This window comes from Crinia signifera, chromosome 2 (assembly GCF_055691185.1).
Source record: "Crinia signifera chromosome 2, ASM5569118v1, whole genome shotgun sequence".
NCBI classification, from domain to species: Eukaryota; Metazoa; Chordata; class Amphibia; order Anura; family Myobatrachidae; genus Crinia; species Crinia signifera.
The window spans coordinates 386362551-386376960 of record NC_139218.1 but is presented as its reverse complement, the minus strand read 5'-3'; the positions used below and the strand labels follow the sequence as shown (position 1 = coordinate 386376960).

At 50.9% G+C, this 14410-nt stretch overlaps 1 long non-coding RNA gene across 2 annotated transcripts in view; it reads right to left on the bottom strand.

Annotated features, from left to right (window-relative positions):
* Positions 1 to 12322, bottom strand: part of LOC146058181 (uncharacterized) — a 68493-nt gene extending 56171 nt beyond the window's left edge. Inside the window, exons 1-2 of one of the 2 annotated variants that reach the window (XR_014469830.1) lie at positions 11613 to 12322; positions 9898 to 10025 (exon numbers count right to left, since the gene is read on the bottom strand). This is a non-coding gene — a long non-coding RNA (uncharacterized LOC146058181). The remainder of the gene's footprint in view (positions 1 to 9897; positions 10026 to 11612) is intronic. The other variant, XR_014469829.1, reaches the window with a different exon arrangement.
* Between the last annotated feature and the right edge of the window lie 2088 nt (positions 12323 to 14410).

The window sequence follows — 14410 nt, the reverse complement described above, 5'->3', positions numbered from 1 at the left end:
ACATATGGGCTTCCTCAGGGATGCATTGCTATGGGGAGCAGAGTGGAAATGAATGGTTAGATGGAAGATTAGCGCAGGCGTGTGTAATAGGGGAGGGGACAATGTGCCGTAACACCAGACCTGAGGAAGGACTTCATCAGCATCAGGCTCGCACACATCTTATCACTGAGATATCCTGTAGGGAGAGCGTCTGCCATGTTACTGTATCTCAGCCAGAGGACTATATAGCTGTGTGCAGTATGAGTAGGTCTAATGGGTGGGTGGCCAGACGGATGTGCAGAGGGGAAAGGAAGGTTTACTTAAATCTCTATACAATACTAGTTACCAGGTAATGGCAGCACCGGCCGCTGCGCGTGGCCGAATGGAGCAACAATTGACCTGCTCCATCAGCTTTCACCTAGTAACCATGAACACCCATGAATTCCCCCATAGAGGTGAGGAGCAGAATTTACCTTTTATTATATAGGATAGGTGTTACCCAAGTGCAAGCTATGGACCTTAATAACACGTTAGAGGGAGAGAGGGGTCTGAAAGATTCCTCTCCAGTAATTACCATTTGCACATGCGCAAAGAAAGGGTCAGCTGGGTCTGACCTTGGAAGCAGCGCCACAGCAGTTCTGGGGGAAATAGCCGGAGTAAGTCAGGATTCCGACTGTCAGTTCGGGTTCACCTGCTTTAATCACAGGCCAATATAAGCACATTGACCGTTCACATTAATGGAAAAGGATTATTAAAAGGTAGAGGAAGGGGAAAACATCATTGTCAGCCAGTTGCCGGCAGCCTCTGGATTTTGCCGATGGAGCCGCTCAAAAAAGTTGCTGTTTTAAATCTGGCAGCTAAATCCTCGATTTCTTCCTGTTCCTGTATCGGCTTCTTTCTGTGTACCACCAATAGGATGGGATATTGCAATACTGTCCTGGGCGCTAAGATCCCGCTTGGATAGCATTGTATATGCGATCCTTAAGGCCCCATACATTAGGCCGACTTGTCCAATGGACAAGTTGGACCTAATTTTCCCAGCTGTCTGGGAGAGCTCACTACAATTTGGGGGCAGGAGAAAAAAAAAATACCTGGGCAGCGTGGGGTCCAGGCTGCGTGAAGCACCTGGGGGCTGTGGGTGCAGCGGAGGAGCGGGCAGTCCGCAGTGTCCAAGAAAGCTCCGGCCTCGCTTTTGAATTTTCAAATTCTGCTGCCGCTGTCCACAGTGTCCGCTCTCTCAGCGCTTCCCGGACACTGCGGTCTGCCCGCCCCACCGCTGCACCCACAGCCACCATATGTTTTGTGCTGCCTGCCCCCTTCACTGCTGGCACACACCTATGGATTGGACCAACACAACTTGGGTGCTAAAAAGCCGCCCGCAATGTGCAGCTGATGGGTCCGATCCGATGGATATAACCTGCAGCAGGTTCAATCTGTAGGGTCTGACCCGGTGCGCGCGGGACCGTGCATCGGGTTGGATGGGATGTCAAACGAATCCGATTTGGACAGATTTCTCCGAATCGGGCGAAATCAGCCCAAATCATATAAGTGTATGTGATAACACATCTATATAGAAAACAATGGGGAAATTCCATACGGAACAGTTAAAGAGAATCTCCACGGGGTACAATGGTAGTATTCTGATGCCCAGCTGTGGAATGAGGTCAATGTTCTTGGGAATAATCCTGGCACTTCTGCCCATCTATTCCCTCAACCACAAAGAATACAAATAAATCATAAGAAGACAACAAGAAACCTCCCGTGAAGCATTTTCCCTGATCCCAGGCTGAATATTGGCTAATTATTATTATTAATGCCTGTATCCCCGGATGATCTGCTTTGTTTGGAGAATAACCAATATTTTCTTACAGTTATCTATACTGTCTGTCAATGCCAGTTCTTGTAGGAGGGCCACCCTTTCACAACCCTTCACATAGCTGAGATTACGTCTTTTCTTCCAGCTGCATGAGAATTCATTTCAGCAGGTTGCTTCAGAACCTATAGTATAGTCCATCATATAATTATACAAGAATATAATAAGCTATGTCGACAGTGACATGATCGATAATGCCGATGTCGGCAGTGCTATTGCAACACAATGGTCAAAATGCTACTTGAAGCAGACTTTTGTATGATACCGTTGTCTGAGCAGGGCATATACCAAAATAAAGCTGGTTGGTTCCGTAGACGTGCAGAATTAAATTGCTTTTAGAACTGGCTGCTTCATTTCAGAATTATGTGGCAAACAAATCCACCTGCCATTTACAATGAATCACCATTGTGCTCTGGAAAAATGTGACAGTTGGTGAATTCTCCCTGCTGGGTGACCTGGAACATGTGACAGCGATATGCAGACACGCCCTTATGTCTCCCCATTTTTGGAGGGACATTTTTTAGCAGATTCTATATGGACTGCCAGACCCATAGGAATCTGCGCCCCCACAGCGATGGCTCCCCAAAAACACCGCTCGGGCTGGAGTGCCATTGTTTTCGAGAAAAAAGTCCCAGTAGTTCTAAAGTAGTATATGTTCCCGAGTGAAGTGACCGATCCAGATGGCACGATGAGGCGATTTGTACTGGGTTAAGTCATCCACTTTACAAAGCCAGAAATCGTAGAAGGTATAAAGAGGGGTATGGACCATTAGGTCACCAAAATTATGGTCGACAAGCATTATGTTGACACCATGAGGTCGACATGCATTTAGGTCGACATGACTTAAGGTGGATTGTAGGGCATAAAATACAGTCTGTTGGCACATGACGTGTCGACATGGACACTGAAACATAGCACCGCGTCACCTCACATGGCGCGATACGCTCGCCATGCTCCGGGCACAATATTTTATTCTCCCACCATGCCCTACTGGATGTTAGGGCATGAGATACCGCCTGTCGGCACATGTCGGCTCAAAAAACAGTAAAAAAAAAACATCGACCTAATGACCCTGTGGACCTTAAGCCATGTCTACCTTCTTCCTGCATGTCCACCTTAAGTCATGTTGACCTAAATGCATGTCAACCATATTGAAGATGGGCTGTTGCTATCGGCAACCAATCAGATACTATCAATTATCTTATAGAAGGTGCTAAATAAATAAGAAGTAGAATCGGATTGGTTGCTATGGGCAACATCCCGTCTGATTTAAGGGTCAGGGCGCCCCAAGGTACAAACATAATGGGCGCCCATCTTGGCACAATTTTATTCTGTTCATTATCTTGTTTTAAGCCCTCATTTAATGATTAGAGACATCATATAATAATAATAAAAAGGCCTTTTACTATGTAGACATATTTATTAACGGGATATGGTCGACATACATTAGCGCAATTACTAAAAGCCGACACATGAAATATCTTGACATGGCTAAGGTTGACAGGGTCAGACGGTCGACACAAGCATTATGTCAACAAGGGGAAGGTTGGCAGTCAAAAGGTCGACATGTGTCTTAAGCTGTGTACACACGGTGCAATATATTGCTCAGTGTCTCCTGTTCATCAGCGGCCAGAGATGGACGGGAGACTCTGCCGGGGGAGCCGCAGAGGGAACCAGTGACCAGATATGGTCTCTAATGAACAGGAGACTCTGCCGGGGGAGCCGCAGAGGGAACCAGTGACCAGATATGGTCTCTGATGAACAGGAGACTCTGCCGGGGGAGCCGCAGAGGGAACCAGTGACCAGATATGGTCTCTAATGAACAGGAGACTCTGCCGGGGGAGCCGCAGAGGGAACCAGTGACCAGATATGTCCCGGGGGAGCCGCAGAGGGAACCAGTGACCAGATATGGTCTCTGATGAATAGGAGACTCTGCCGGGGGAGCCGCAGAGGGAACCAGTGACCAGATATGGTCTCTGATGAACAGGAGACTCTGCCGGGGGAGCCGCAGAGGGAACCAGTGACCAGATATGGTCTCTGATGAATAGGAGACTCTGCCGGGGGAGCCGCAGAGGGAACCAGTGACCAGATATGGTCTCTGATGAATAGGAGACTCTGCCGGGGGAGCCGCAGAGGGAACCAGTGACCAGATATGGTCTCTGATGAATAGGAGACTCTGCCGGGGGAGCCGCAGAGGGAACCAGTGACCAGATATGGTCTCTGATGAATAGGAGACTCTGCCGGGGGAGCCGCAGAGGGAACCAGTGACCAGATATGGTCTCTGATGAATAGGAGACTCTGCCGGGGGAGCCGCAGAGGGAACCAGTGACCAGATATGGTCTCTGATGAACAGGAGACTCTGCCGGGGGAGCCGCAGAGGTAACCAGTGACCCGATATGGTCTCTGATGAACAGGAGACTCTGCCGGGGGAGCCGCAGAGGGAACCAGTGACCCGATATGGTCTCTGATGAACAGGAGACTCTGCCGGGGGAGCCGCAGAGGTAACCAGTGACCCGATATGGTCTCTGATGAACAGGAGACTCTGCCGGGGGAGCCGCAGAGGTAACCAGTGACCCGATATGGTCTCTGATGAACAGGAGACTCTGCCGGGGGAGCCGCAGAGGTAACCAGTGACCAGATATGGTCTCTGATGAACAGGAGACTCTGCCGGGGGAGCCGCAGAGGGAACCAGTGACCAGATATGGTCTCTGATGAACAGGAGACTCTGCCGGGGGAGCCGCAGAGGGAACCAGTGACCAGATATGGTCTCTGATGAACAGGAGTCTCTGCCGGGACAGCCACAGAGGGAACCAGTGACCATTAGAGGCTGAACACGGGAGCGCGCATTGTCGCTGCAGCACAAACAAATCACTGGCAATATGTGCATAATACCACCCCGTGTGTACACAACTTTACATGTATTTTTGAGCCGACATGTGCCGACAGGCGGTTTTTCCTACCCTACTATCCAGTAGGAGGTGGAGGGAGAATATAATAGTGAAGCATGGCTAGCCCAGCGAAGCACCGTGCCCGAGCCACGTGAGGGGATGCGGTACACTGATACAGTGTCCATGTCAACTTACGGCGAAATTCAGGACCAAAAAAAAAACATGAAAAGCAGTTTGGATCTGTGATCAATAACAGAAATCAGTGACGTCCTATCTGTAGGTATCGCTTCCCTTGGAACAATATCGGTGACATTGGGGCAGATGTATTAAGCCTTAACAAGAGATAAATGCAAGGGTGATAAGGAGAGATAAACCTCCAGCCAATCAGCTCCTAACTGCCATGTTACAGGCTGTGTTTGAAAAAAGTCAGTAAGGAGCTGATTGGCTGGATGTTTATCTCTCCTTATCACCCTGGCATTTATCTCTTGTTTAGGCTTAATACATCTGCCCCAATGTTTCATTATCCGAGGTTTCGGATAATGTTACTTGGACCCAACAAGCTGGTAATACTTACCATAAACATTAACAAGCTGTGGCATAGGAACATGAGTGGCATGTAAGCCTAAATGAGCGCACTATTTAAACAGTGCTGCCTTTGTGTTCGGTTCCTGACTATATATTTATGCTTTTTTATTGAACCGTGAGGTGTCTGGACCAGGTTCAAAACTTTGCTTGGCGTTCCAATCCCCGGGAAGGAACCCGATTAGGGGCGTACCGCCTTAGCATGAATACCAAAGCAGATACACTTTATATACGTATTTAATTAGAAGCAATCTCTTCCACCCCCGTCCTGCCGCTGAATTGTTGTCTAGGTGTAGCCTGGGGCAGACGGCCACCATACTGTAGATGGGGAAGATGGATCTTTCGGGGTTAATCGTTACATATTTTACATAATGGAAGAACTGTGACTCTGGGCCTAATTCAGACCCCATGGGATGGGGCTGAATTCGTGAATATGGGCATTTGCAGACACCCTGTGCGAATGCCTTTGGCGAGTATCACGAGGGTAGGGGACAGAGTGGGGCAGGGGAAGGGCCCGACAGCAGGGGGAGGTGTTTCCGCCAGGTGAAATAGTGGCGGGCGCCTATTCAATGCGGCCGTTCCCAACAGCATTGAAGAGGCAGATTGACAGAACGGACCCCTGACGAAAACGTTTGTGGATTGTCGAGATCGCGGGCGGATCTCGACAACCACAGCCTTTTTCGCAGACACGTCTCTTTTTGGATAATAAACTGAAAACGGGCCATTGTCCCGACTGTCGGGATCCGGGATTAAAGACCCCCCTACGACTCCGCAGCAGCAGCAGTAATAATCAAAAAGAACCCATAGGCACAAGCTTCAGCTTCGGGGTACAAACATGAGTGCTGTACAATTTAGGAGCATCTGGAGGATCGGCCAGCCTACCAGCCTGTGGCTGCTTGTATGGAGCGGACTGCTTACAATGATGCTAGTGAGTGGTGCTGCTTCCTTCAAGGCGAGGTGGTGGACAGGCAGCACTTCCGCAACCTCACTCGCGTTACAGGAGCAGCCCGCGTCAGAGCGTATATGGCGCAGGTAGGGCTAGTGATGCCTTCCGCTGCGCCGTTATCAGTGCCAAACCTAAACCAAGTAGAACCTGGGGAAAAACTTTGGTGCCCACCTCCCCTCATGCCAAAAATAAACATAAGGCTGCGTGGCACAGGTGACTAGTTCCAGACCCCTGGCACCCAGACTGCATTCCTCTTCCTGCAATGTGCCTTATGTCAGTAATAGTGCACTAAGTACTTGGGAGTCGTATATTTACTGACCCTCTATACCAGGCATTTTCAACCTTTTTAGAATCCATGGGACAGCGGACAATCTATCAACATTTCCAATCAGTACCCCACAGGCTCAAAAATACACATTGGGCCCCACAGTAAAAAAAAAAAAAACCCTCACATACAGAAAACAACAACTTCATTGCTCCCATAGAACATACAATCTCATTAATCCCCACATAAACCTTTGTTCCCTACTCTGGCTCAGTGGCACACTGGTATCTACTCCATCACTGACCCCCGTATCCCCTACACTCCATCCACTGACCCCCGTATACCCTACACTACATCAATGACCCCCGTATACCATACACTCCATCACTGACCCCACTCTACCCTACACTCCATAACTGACCACTGTATACTACATCACTGACTCTCGTATCCCCTACACTCCATCACTGACCCCTGTATCCCCTACACTCCATCACTGACCCCCGTATACCCTACACTCCATCACTGACCCCCGTATACCCTACACTACATCACTGACCCCACTCTACCCTACACTCCATAACTGACCACTGTATACTACATCACTGACTCTCGTATCCCCTACACTCCATCACTGACCCCTGTATCCCCTACACTCCATCACTGACCCCCGTATACCCTACACTCCATCACTGACCCCCGTATACCCTACACTCCATCACTGACCCCTGTATCCCCTACACTCCATCACTGACCCCCGTATACCCTACACTCCATCACTGACCCCCGTATACCCTACACTCCATCACTGACCCCTGTATCCCCTACACTCCATCACTGACCCCCGTATACCATACACTCCATCACTGACCCCCGTATACCCTACACTCCATCACTGACCCCTGTATCCCCTACACTCCATCACTGACCCCCCGTATACCCTACACTCCATCACTGACCCCTGTATCCCCTACACTCCATCACTGACCCCCGTATACCCTACACTCCATCACTGACCCCTGTATACCCTACACTCCATCACTGACCCCCGTATACCATACACTCCATCACTGACCCCCATATACCATACACTCCATCACTGACCCCCGTATCCCCTACACTCCATCACTGACCCCCGTATCCCCTACACTCCATCACTGACCCCCGTATACCATACACTCCATCACTGACTCCCGTATCCCCTACACTACATCACTGACCCCTGTATCCCCTACACTCCATCACTGACCCCCGTATACCATAGACTCCATTACTGACCCCTGTATCCCCTACACTCCATCACTGACCCCGTATACCCTACACTCTATCACTTACCCCTGTATACCCTACACTCCATCACTGACCCCCGTATACCATACACTCCATCACTGACCCCCGTATACCATACACTCCATAACTGACCCCCGTATACCCTACACTACATCACTGACCCCCGTATATCCTACACTCCATCACTGACCCCTGTATACCCTACACTCCATCACTGACCCCTGTATCCCCTACACTCCATCACTGACCCCCGTATACCCTACACTCCATCACTGACCCCCGTATACCATACACTCCATCACTGACCCCCATATACCATACACTCCATCACTGACCCCCGTATCCCCTACACTCCATCACTGACCCCCGTATCCCCTACACTCCATCACTGACCCCCGTATACCATACACTCCATCACTGACTCCCGTATCCCCTACACTACATCACTGACCCCTGTATCCCCTACACTCCATCACTGACCCCCGTATACCATAGACTCCATTACTGACCCCTGTATCCCCTACACTCCATCACTGACCCCGTATACCCTACACTCTATCACTGACCCCTGTATACCCTACACTCCATCACTGACCCCCGTATACCATACACTCCATCACTGACCCCCGTATACCATACACTCCATAACTGACCCCCGTATACCCTACACTACATCACTGACCCCCGTATATCCTACACTCCATCACTGACCCCTGTATACCCTACACTCCATCACTGACCCCTGTATCCCCTACACTCCATCACTGACCCCCGTATACCCTACACTACATCACTGACCCCCGTATACCATACACTACATCACTGACCCCCGTATACCCTACACTACATCACTGACCCCCGTATACCATACACTACATCACTGACCCCCGTATACCCTCAAAGCTTCCCTGTTCAGTGTCTCTCAGCCTCCTCTTCCCTTTCCAGGTCAACCTTCCTTGGTGTCTCTTACCTTCCCCGTTCCTGTGTCTCTCAGCCTCCCCTTTCCAGCTAAGCGTTCCATGGTTCTCTTAGCTTCCCCATACTGGTGTCTCTCAGCCTCTCCTTCCCTTTCTAGCTTAGCCTTCGCTGGTGTCTTTTAATATTCTCCGTTCCTGTGTCTCTCAGCCACAACTTCCCTTTCCAGTCCAATGTTTTAGATTTCCCTTTCCTGTACCTCTCAGCCTCCACTTTCCTTTCCAGCTCAGCCTTCCCTGGTGTCTCTTACCTTCCCTGTTCCTGTGTCTCTCAGCCTCCCCTTCCCAGCTCAGGCTTCCCTGTTATCTCTTAGCTTCCTCGTTCTGGTGTCTCTCAGCCTCCCCTTCCCTTTCCAGCTCAGCCTTCCCTGGTGTCTCTTAGCTTCCTCATTCCTGTGTCTCTCAGTCTCCCCTTCCCAGCTCAGCCTTCCCTGTTATCTCTTAGCTTCCTCATTCCGGTGTTTCTCAGCCTCTCCTTCCCTTTCTAGCTCAGCCTTCCCTGGTGTCTCTTAGCTTCCCCGTTCCTGTGTCTCTCTGCCTCCTCTTCCCTTCCCAGCTCAGCCTTCCCTGGTGTCTCTTAGCTTCCTCATTCCGGTGTTTCTCAGCCTCTCCTTCCCTTCCCAGCTCAGCCTTCCCTGGTGTCTCTTAGCTTCCCCGTTCCTGTGTCTCTCAGCCTCCTCTTCCCTTCCCAGCTCAGCCTTCCCTGGTGTCTCTTAGCTTCCTCTTTCCGGTGTTTCTCAGCCTCTCCTTCCCTTTCCAGCTCAGCCTTCCCTGGTGTCTCTTAGCTTCCTCATTCCGGTGTTTCTCAGCCTCTCCTTCCCTTTCCAGCTCAGCCTTCCCTGGTGTCTCTTAGCTTCCTCGTTCCTGTGTCTCTCAGCCTCTCCTTCCCTTCCCAGCTCAGCCTTCCCTGGTGTCTCTTAGCTTCCCCGTTCCTGTGTCTCTCAGCCTCCTTTTCCCTTCCCAGCTCAGCCTTCCCTGGTGTCTCTTAGCTTCCTTGTTCCTGTGTTTCTCAGCCTCCCCTTTTCAGCCCAGCCTTCCCATGCCTCCCTGAATCCCCATGTGTCTTTGCACTTAAAGCATGTTCCCCAGCCGACACTTACCTCCTGCATGCATTACTGAATCTTCTGCTCTGTCTTCCCAGATGGTTTGGTGGTTCGGCTTCTATGGTCTCTGTCCAGCAGAGCGGCGTCATGATGTCCAGTCAGTTGGGCTTGCGCTCCTATTCTTTCTGTATACAGCATAGAAACATAGAATTTGATGAAAAATAAGACCCACTTGGCCCCATATACTCCCATATACTGTACTCACATACACTGCCACAGTAGAATTCATTTTCCCCATTAGTTAATTAACCTAACAGTATATTTTGGTATTGTGGGAGGAACCAGAGCACCCGGGGGACATCCACGCTCTGCCGCCTATGTGTAGCCAGGATGCTACACACTGACCAATGTAAACACAGTATGCACAAACAAGGGGGGCCCAGGAAATGGACTCCCAAAATCTTGCGGCCCAGTATGTGTCTTCTTTGACCCCCCCTGACGCTGGGCCTGCCCCACTATTTGAAAACTGGCTCATATTACTCTCATACTAACAAATGTAAAACAAATATCCCTCCTGTCTGACACATCTCACATACATACATACATACATACATACACACACACACACACACACACACACATACCTCCCAACATGATCCTCTCCAGGAGGGACACATTGCTCTGTTTCTGGACTTTCCTCTTAATTTATGGATTACCATCACCTGTGCTAAAACACCTTTCTTATCAATTACCCTGTTTAAAACAGGTGATGGCAATCATAAATTAAGATGGAAGTCCACAAACAGAGCATTCTGTCCCTCCTGGAGAGGGTCATGTTGGGAGGTATGCATACACACACACTCCTCCTACACACATAACCCCATACACTTGCTATACACGCTCTCTCCACACTGACAGCACACATACACTGACAATCCTTTACAAACACAGCCCCACCCATACCTCTGTCACATACAGACAGCACACATACAAACACAATATATGCACATATACACACTGACAGCACCTGACACTGACAGCACCTAAAAACATGCAACCCCCCATACCTCTGTCACATACAGTGCACCCCCCCATTCCTCTGTCACATACAGACAGCACACATACACATACAAACACAATGACAGCATATATGCACATATACACACTGACAGCACCTATAAACATGCACCCCCCCCCCCCATTCCTCTGTCACATACAGACAGCACACATACAAACACAATGACAGCATATATGCACATATACACACTGACAGCACCTATAAACATGCACCCCCCCATTCCTCTGTCACATACAGACAGCACACATACAAACACAATGACAGCATATATGCACATATACACACTGACAACACCTATAAACATGCACCCCCCCCCCCATTCCTCTGTCACATACAGACAGCACACATACAAACACAATGACAGCATATATGCACATATACACACTGACAGCACCTATAAACATGCACCCCCCCCCCTTTCCTCTGTCACATACAGACAGCACACATACAAACACAATGACAGCATATATGCACATATACACACTGACAGCACCTATAAACATGCACCCCCCCCCATTCCTCTGTCACATACAGACAGCACACATACACATTCAAACACAATGACAGCATATATACAGACTGACAGCACACATGCACTCCCTCCCCCCTCTGTCACATACAGACAGCACACATACACACTGACAGCATACAAACATTCACTCCCGCCAATCCCCTCAGGTGACTTCATACTCACATTGGTGGCTCAGCAGGCAGCAGGCGGCAGGCTCCGGCTCACATCCGCAGAACAGAAGCGCCACAGGATATAGCAGCAGTCTCCTCATGGGCTGTCAGGGGAGGGAGGCAGCAGCCGGCCGCTGTATGAGGAGATCACGTGTGTGCTGTGCAGTGCCAATGCATGTGACTGCCTGCCATGCACGGAAGTGCGTATGCACGCCCGGTGCCGGGATGCAGCGTGACAGCGTCACCGGCTGCTGACTGCTGAGTGCCTCGGTCACTGCCAGCCTCCCAGGTTTTGGCGCGCAGCTTGCGCGGCCGCGTCACGCCCGGCAGCTTCCTGGAAAGCAGGGGGGATTACGGTATATGCGGCGCTGCTGCCTGCTGTCTTGTGTGGTTGCTTGGTCATTGGCAATGGGCTCCATGTGGCTCTCTATGGGCCCACAATCACAGACTAGACATATATTATCATACCTCCCAACTTCTGGCTGGAGGAAATAGGGACACTCGCGCGGCAAAGCCGCGCGAGCGCCCGAAAAGGGGGCGGGGCGTATGCAAATGAGGGCGCGGCTTATGCTAATTAGCCGCGACCTCATTTTCATACGAGAATAGACGCTGTGCGCATGCGCACAGCGTCTATTCTACTAGATTGGGGGGTCTCCCAACTGCCACCCCCCGCAGCGGGACAATGCCTGCCGCGGGTGGGACGTCGGGACAGGACCTGAAAATTGGGACTGTCCCGACGGAATCGTGACAGTTGGGAGGTATGTATTATAGTGATCTCTGTGCCACAACTCCGTGGTTGCCTTCCTGACCCTCTCCTTCAGGTAAGTCCAGGAACAGAGCATTTTCTCACTGATGGTCAGGTAGGCAAGTATGCTCAACTCTCGATGGGATGGTATGGATGCTTGCTGACCGGGACTTAAAGTCAAATCCAGAACCGCATACCTCCCAACAGTCCCGATTTTATCGGGACAGTCCCGATTGTCAGGGCCTGTCCCGCTGTCCCACCCGCGGGCGGCAGTGTCCCGCGGTGTGGGGGGGCTGTTGGGAGTCCCCCCCTGTCAGCTGCTAAGCAGCGGGGAATAAACGCTGTGCGCATGCGTACAGCGTCTATTCCCGCAGCCAGGGGGCTGGGGGCATGGCTAGAGGCTCACAGAGCCTCTGGGTCATGCCCCCATAGCGGCAAAATGGGGGCGTGGCCTCGCAGGGGAGCCGCGAGTATAGGCCACGCCCCAAATTAGCCCACGCCCCCTGAAAATTAGCAGCATCCCGACTGCTGAACAGCCGAAGTTGGGAGGTATGGAACCGGAACACCAGAGCGGACATCAAATTCTGCATTCCGGAGATTGTAGTGTCTGGTCCGGGGGTGTCTTGTCCGGGGGGATGGCTGTGACAGCTTTCACTAGGGACGGGGAGATTACAGCTAGGGATGGCCATCGACCATCGATGATTTGAAATCATCGATGGTTCATGGCCGATGTTGAATACTTTTGCCATTGATGGGGGAGAACCAGATGGTTTCCCTCCATCGATGGAACAACAAAAATTTTGTTTTTCTTTTTTCCCAAAGTGCCGGGACACGGAGCATAGCTCCGCTCCCTCCCCCCCCCGAAACCCGCGAAGCCCCGCCCCCGTGTTTTCATTGGCCCGCAGGCCAATCAAACAAAATGGCTGACCATTGATATGTACAAATATTGATGGTCATCCTTTGCATAGTTTAGCACTATCGATGGCCAGTGGCAGAATTGCCATCGATGGCAACCATCGATGACGATGGCCATCCCTAATTACAGCCTCAGACCGGCCCCTTTGCTCACCCGCTCTATGAGGGGGGGTGCCCGCCGCTCACCTGGCTCCACGGTGGGACGGAACCTGTTCCAGTGTCCGGCGCCCCCAGGCAAATGCCTAAAGCTGCCTAGTGGTGGCGCCAGCCCTGTATGCATCACAGGTAGCGCCCTCCCTCCTTGGACAGGCAGCCCCTGGACCGGACACTACAAGCTCTGGAATGACGGAAATTGATGAATGGAGCCTGTTCGGCACTCCGGGGTTCTGTCCGTTTTTTTTACCCCTGTCACAACTTGGAATGGCACAGACCTAGAACAGAGACTAATGTAGCAGTGGTTTCACCAGGGATGGGGATTTTGGCCCCTGATAGGCAGATCGTGTCCCTCCGGCTGTGTTTCTATGAAGGGGCTGAGTATGAAGCGAGAAAGTGGGCCGGGTCACCATGAGGTAAACTGTCGCGGTCAGGAACAGGTAGAAGGAAATGGGCAGACTCAGGTCAAGAGAAAGCCACAGTCAGAGCTAGGATGTCACAAGAAGCTGTACCATGGGAGCAGCTGGAGAGAACTATCAGGATCAGAACACAGGTAAGTGCACTTCAGCGGAGGAGGAGCAGGGCACTGTGGTGGGGGCTGTCCAGTAGAATCACAGCCACCAGGAGAGATCCACCCCTGCTGGACATGGTAGGAACGATCCAGATGGTTTAAACCAGAACCTGTGGTAACATGCTATTGCAAGGCCGTGTATAGCTGGGGCAAAATGTATCAACACAATCAGAGCTTAAAAGGTGCCCATACACGGTACAATTATTGTATGTGTTTTGGACTAGATCGCATACCTTTTGCAGTGCAATGAGATGTAATCTAGTACAAAAAGTATAGGGGTGGCCATGATCTCGCTCCCACCACTAGCCCTGAAGTGATTGCTGGCAGAATAGCATGCTCCTGCAACCATTGGCGTCACTCGGCAGTTTCTGGTCGCTGGTGAAAGCTGCCCCGGGTGTATGGGTCTTTAAAGCGGTCTTGGAAATTT